The sequence below is a fragment of the Crocuta crocuta genome, unplaced genomic scaffold (assembly GCF_008692635.1).
Source record: "Crocuta crocuta isolate KB4526 unplaced genomic scaffold, BGI_CrCroc_1.0 scaffold407, whole genome shotgun sequence".
Classification (NCBI taxonomy): Eukaryota; Metazoa; Chordata; class Mammalia; order Carnivora; family Hyaenidae; genus Crocuta; species Crocuta crocuta.
The window spans coordinates 510504-517360 of NW_027551557.1; positions in this window are offsets into that span (position 1 = coordinate 510504).

The window sequence follows — 6857 nt, forward strand, 5'->3', positions numbered from 1 at the left end:
TTGCTATTGTGGTACAATAAGGAAGATATTTGGTCTTCAGTTGGTTCTTGACACAGAGCTCCTAAAACCCTTATTTCCCATATGATGAAAATGACAGGAGTGTCTCTTGGTCTAAGTTAGTGACTCTTGGTGGGGCTCTAGACAGCTTCAGGACGGGGGCTGGTGCCTGGAAAGACCAGACCTTGATTAAAATCTTGGAACTTTTAGCAACACCCTCTAATCACCCGGGAGGTAGGCTGGACGTTGGGTTAATCACTAACTGCTACAGTCATGCCTACGTTAAGAAACCTCTGTAAAACCCCTTAAAGTCTCGGTTTTGGAGAGCTTCTGAATTGGTGAACACATCCACATGCCAGAAGGGGGTTGCACCCCCAACCCCAAGGGGACAAAGACCACTGCCTTTGGGACCCTTCTGGACTTCACTCTAACTACCTCCTTCAGCTGCCTCTTCATTTGTGTTCTTTATAATTAACTGATAAAATACAGCATTTTTTTCTGAGTTCTGTGAGTTGTTCTAGCAAATTATCGAGCCTTGAGGGAGGGAGATTGTGGGAACCCATGACTTTGTAGCCAAGTCAGACAGAGTATAGGTAACATAGGGATACAATTCTTGCATATGGCATCCGAATTAATACCTCTCCTCCCCTGTCAACAGGCAAACTGGGAAACAAATAGAATAATTAAAAACATTTTTTAAGTGTTTATTTTTGAGAGAGACAGACAGAGTGTGAATTGGGGAGGAGCAGAGAAAGAGAAGACACAGAATCTGAAACAGGCTCCATGCTCTAAGCTGTCAGCACAGAGCCCTATATGGGGCTCGAACTCAGGACAAGTGAGATCATGACCTAGGATGAAGTTGGACACCTAATGGACTAAGCCACCTAGGTGCAACAATAGAATAATTTTTAAAAATTACACTGCATAAATCTTGCTTAGTCAATGTAGTGGGGATACATATATTTCCATAATAATGTGATTGTAAACTTTCTGTTGTTTGTATATACAGAATTTATTTTAACCCATCAATCTACTGTTTTGAATTGTCTTTCTTTTTCCCTAACTGAAGATTGTCCTGGAAATCTTGGTAAATTGTTGTGCATGTCCACAAAAATTTAGAGTATTTTCCCAGAAAGATTTTACCCATTAATATACTCTCCAGCAGTATATCAGAACTCTTATAAGATTTTTATTTATTGCTCTCATGCACTGTCTTGTGTTAAGTATTTATTTTAAATTAAATTTTCTTTTAATGTTTATTTTTGAGAGAGAGAGAGAGAGCGCGAGCGCGTGCGCACAGGGGACAGGCAGAGAGAGTGGGACATACAGAATCCGAAGCAGGCTTTAGGCTCTGAGCTGTCAGCACAGAGCCCAATGCAGGATTTGATCTCATGAGCTGTGAGATCATGACCTGAGCCAAAGTCAGAAACTTAACTGACTGAGCCACCCAGGTGCCCCTTGTGTTAAGTATTTAAACAGTGGTAAGTGCTTTACCAGGCCCTTGGGATATATGCCTTTGACACGTAAGTGAAATAGTGAGGGTACTTACAGCAAACAACTGAAAGTACAGTAATGATGATGTTTGTGTTTATTGCTTTACTGCTTATAAAACATTTTCATGTACTTCTGTTCAAAGCTTCTCAAACTAGGGGCACGCCTGGGTAGCTCAGTTGGTTAAGTGTCCGACTTTGGCTCAGGTCACACAATCTTGTGGTTAATGGGTTCAAGCCCCCGTCGGGCTGTCTGCTGTTAGTGCAGCGCCCACTTTGGATCCTTTGTGTCCTTCTCTCTCTGCCTTCCCCTGCTCATGTGCTCTGTCTCAAATGAATAAACATAAAAAAAAAGCTTCTCAAACTATAATGTGCATATGTGTCATTTGGGTTTCTTGTTAAAATGCAGATTCTGGTTCAGTGGGTCTGGGTTGGAGCCTGAGAATCTGCATTCTCGAAAGCTCCCAGCTGATGCTGATGCTGTTCTGTTCAGATAACACTGAATAGGCAGCCTTACTGCTTCCTCTTAATTCCTGAAATTACCTAGCAAAGTAGGTTTTACCATCCCCATTTTAGTGATGAGGAAATTCAAACTCAGGTTAAGTAATTTGTCTGCAGCGCTAACATTCAAACTGGTTTGGAGCTTGTTGCTTTCATTCATTTGTTCATTCCCTCATTTATTGCTTCTGGCACTGTGGCTTCAGCAAGTGAGTGAAACCAAACCCCTGCCTTTATGGAACTTGTCTTCTAGTGGAGAAGAACAATAGCAGATCAGTGAATAAATACAAATAAAACATAATTTCAAGTCATAAAAATGTTTACAGAGGGAAATAAAGCAGGATAAGGCATTGATTTTTAACTGAAGGGGTCTTTGAATCTAAAGTTTACTGCTTGATCCTCCTCAGTTGAAGATATGGGCCTTCATTATTGTGTAGCACTTTGTAGCTCATGTTTTTCTTTCAAATTGGTTTCACCCTGTTTAATTGTCATGCTAGCCTTGTGACAAGTTTAGGCAAGGATTCAACACCAGCTCCAGCTGGTGAATCATCTGAGCTTCTTGAACTAAAATACAAAGGGAAAGAGGTGCCCCCGTTGAATAAAAAGTAACTGGGAAAGTCCTTTGATTTTCATTTTAGTTGATGAAGGAACCCTGTGGCCTCTGCTTGCCAAGCACATTTTTCAAGGTCTAAGGGGAAGGAAAAGATGACGTGTGTGTGTGTGTGTGTGTGTGTGTGTGTGTACATACCACACTCCGCCCCTTTGTCTTGAAGAACTTGGTTTAGCTGTTAGGGTATGTTGGTTGTAGGCAGCAACCAATCTTCTCAAAAGGGTAAAAAGCCAAAATTTAAAGGAGTTTATGCTAAGGAAATGAAGGTATAGTTCATGGAATCAAGGAAAATCTCCTCATTAGACTTTGGAAAACACAGGGTCCAAGGCACACTAAGGATCCAAGGAGTCTCTTTAGGCTCCCCTCTTCAGATGAATGAGTTCCATATGGTCTCAGGCTTCATGTCATGAGTTAGATTGTGTCCCTCCAAAATATATGTTGAAGTTTTAGCCCTCCATACCTGTGAATGGGATCTCTATTGGGAGGTAGGGTTTTGGTAGATGTACTTAAGTTAAGATGAGGTCCTGCCAGAGTATGGTGGCTGATCCAGACTGGTGTCCATATGGGAGGAGAGACAAAGACATGCAGGGGAAGACAATGTGACGGTGAGGGCAGAGACTGGGTTGATGCACCCAAGGAATGCTGAGGGTTGCCAGCAGACACCAGAAAAGCTAGAAGAGGCAGGGAAGGGTTCTTCCCAGTAGATTTCAGAGGGAGCATGTTGGCCCTGGCTGCTACTTGATTTTGGAATTGTAGCCTCCAGAATTGTAAGACAAACAGTTTCTGTTGTTTTAAGCCACCCTGTTTGTAGTACCTTGTTAACGGCAGCTCTAGGACATGATTCGTGTTCTTCTGGTCCAGGTTCAAATTCTAAAGGCAAGCATTTGAGTAGCCCAGCTTGTCACATGCCCACCCGTGAGATGATGTTTCGAGGAGTAAGTAGTTCTTTGAAGGGTGAAGGAGATGCTATTGTCACAAGTAGAGAAAATGGTGAGGATAGCAAACCAGGAGATGCTCCTGGCATCAACCCACGTATGCCCTGGCCGCACCAATGTACGGGCCACTTCCTGGCCATGTGCTGCTCCAAATCCTGGTGGTGTTCTGTGATATCTTCCTGACTAGAACAAATTCAAGCCTGTAAAAACTGAACATTATCATAAGTATCCTGGTCACTCTACTGAAAGTTGCCATTTTAAAAATCACCCACCCACAGAAGCACTAACCTAACCATCCATCTATTCACCTACTCATTCATTTCCCATTAACCTGCCCAGCCTTCTACCTGTCCACCCACCATTGACTCATCTATACACTTATCCACTCATCCACTCCACCATGGGTTCATCCGCCGAACTATCCACAAATGAGCACCTACCGTCTGTCGGGTAGTATTTCTAGGTTCATTCAATAAATGAATCATTATTTGCTGAGTGCCTCCTAAGTGCCAGACACTGTTCTAGGTGCTGGAGATAAAGCAGTGAATAAAAAGACAGGCTTCCTGTTCTCATGGAGTTTGAAATACACTTGCAAGGGCAGAGTTTAGACCAATAGCTGGGAAGTAAAAATGTGAAGCAACTTCTTTTCTCCTAATGCCCTTACCCTGATACCTCTTCAGGGTACATGGGAAGCTTTGATTTTGGAAAATTTGCAGAGCATTTAGCATAGAAAGATGACAAAAGAAATCACTTCTAGAGATGAGTGGGGTGTAAGTCCACTAGATTCTAAGCTCCTGTAGGTCAGGAAGAGTGTATGTTTTAATTCATCACTTTACCCCCAGGGCCTGTCACATAGAAGGCACTAAACAAATATTTGCTATGATATGCAAATGATAATGAGGGGTCAGATTTACTCTGTGGTTTATTGAGTTTTTACGTATTGAAATATTTAAAGACAATTTTTGTTTTAGAAATTAGGGAAAACCTACTGTAAGTAGTATTTTTATAGATTTCATAGCTATTCTGGGCCAGCCGTTGTGAAAGTAGATCAGCCAGGAAACTGAGAGGATGTGTAGACCAAAGAATCCAGACTAGAGGATTCAAAGTTGCTTGAATTTTAAGGATTCCCAAAGAGCAAAAATAAATGGTAGGGAAAAAATATTCTCAGCACTGTGATGCTTAGCAGGTTGCTAGCAACTTCTTCCAGTATATCTTCAACATATATATCCAGGCTCTGAGCTGGCAGTCAGCACAGAGCCCGACGCGGGGCTCGAACCCACGAACCGCGAGATCATGACCTAAGCGAAAGTCGGACGCTTAACCGACTAAGCCACCCAGGCGCCCCATCAACATATATTTTAATGCTTTTGTGGAACAAATATTTTCTTCTAACTATGAGTTTTTCTCTATTAAAAGATGCACACTGGTTGTAGAAGATGTAGAAAGGAGAACCCCTGCATGGAACCTCACCCTCTTCTCCTCAAAAGACCACGTGGGTTCTTCCACGTGGGAGAGCTTCCAAGTGGGTGCCAAGCTGTTTCTATGCCCCCCCATCCTTTACTGAGAAGACACCAAAAAAGAAATAAGACGGAATTTTATGGCAGCACTGGAAGATGGTACCTTCAGTCCAGCAGCCTAGGACCCACTGGGACAGGTAGCCATACCAAGGGTTATTAGCAAATGTAGATTCTAGATTCAAGAAGATTCCCTCAGTCCATTTCCAGTTGAGGTGATTGGTGGGACCCTGATAGCTCACAGGTAGCAGTGGCGAGGGTGGTGATGAGAAAACCCTAACACTCCACATCTGCTACTACTGGGTCTTTGAAAGTCTCTTAACTAAAATTCCCCCACACATGTTATCCATAGCCTTTTATTCAGAAATGATAACCTAGTTAATATTTGGATATAAATGCCTTCAGTCTTTTTGTTTTCTGCCTACGTATAGAAAATTGTATACAGAAAAGTATTTTTTGACAATAATAGGATTTTTTGACAATAATAGGATTTCACGTATATATGGTTTTATATCGGTATAGCAATAAAATAGCTAAAAAAGAAAAACAAGATAGCATTAAAAGAGCCCACACTGCAGTATGAGGAAGGGTGTTGATGGGGATATAGAAGCAGCAGATTTGGCATTATATCAGCATTATTAAATGATTTTGTCTCACAATCATTTTCTGTCTCCTCATCTATAAAATGGCAATGAAGATAAAAATAATAATATGTCCCCTGAGAGGTTGTTTTGGGGATAAAATAATAATAAAATATAATGTTAATAATAGGCATTTATGTGGATCCTACCATGTGCTGGGCACTGTTGTAAGAATTTAACATATATTAAGCAACCAAATATCATGGCAGCCCTGTGAGTAAGGAACTATAATTATCCCCATTTTACAGATGAGGAAATGGAAGCACAGGGAAGCTAAGTGACTGAATATCATACATCTAGGAAGTGGCAAAGGTGGGATTTGCACCCAGCAATTTAGCTGTTATCTTGACTACGTATCTGAAGGAGGCTTTGCAGCTGAGAAGACTAGAGGTGGGGCTAGATGCGGGATTTCACCAGAGCCCTGCCTCTTTCTCATCATGTCTTGGCTATGTCTTCTTCTGTGATCATGTCATTTTCAAGCTGACTCAACATGGTAAAAGGATGACTTTCACCATGTTCATTATGAATGCACAGTTGGCAAGGCCGAATAGTTCTGACAATGTCCTGGGAAGCCTTCCTGCCAGCCTATCTTGGGGCATGTCCCTGCTCTTGGGAAGGTAGATGTAGCCTCATGTGAATCACCTGGAATGAGGAGGATTCCTATGGAATGAGGGTGGGACAGGCTGTCTAAGAAAATGGAGTGCTAGGCAGGCAAAAATTATGTCTGTTACAGCCTTGCTGCTTGAGGTGTGGCCCACAGATCAGCAGCAGCACCTGTGAGTTGTGAGAAATGCAGGTTCTTGCTCCTCTTCCAGACCCACAGAATCAGAATCTGCCTTCCACAAGATGCCAGGTGATTCCTGTGCACACTGAAGTATGGGAAGTGCTGCACTCCAGAGTGCTTTTGGAAAGAGAGGTATGGCCGATCCCTCCCACTTTTCTTCCACATTGACTGTATGAATCTTAAATAGTCACTGCAATGATGATAATGGTCCCAACTGGGAAATGTGGGAGACAGGTAAGAGCAGTAGTACCCTTAACTCTTGGCAAGAGGTCCCTTCCCTCCCTCATGGCTCTCCTTTGGCCTCTCACTGGAGTCTATGGGGGCTAAGAGGAGTGTCCACTTTGGGGCTCCTGGGTAGCTCAGTTGGTTAAGCATCCGATTATTGATC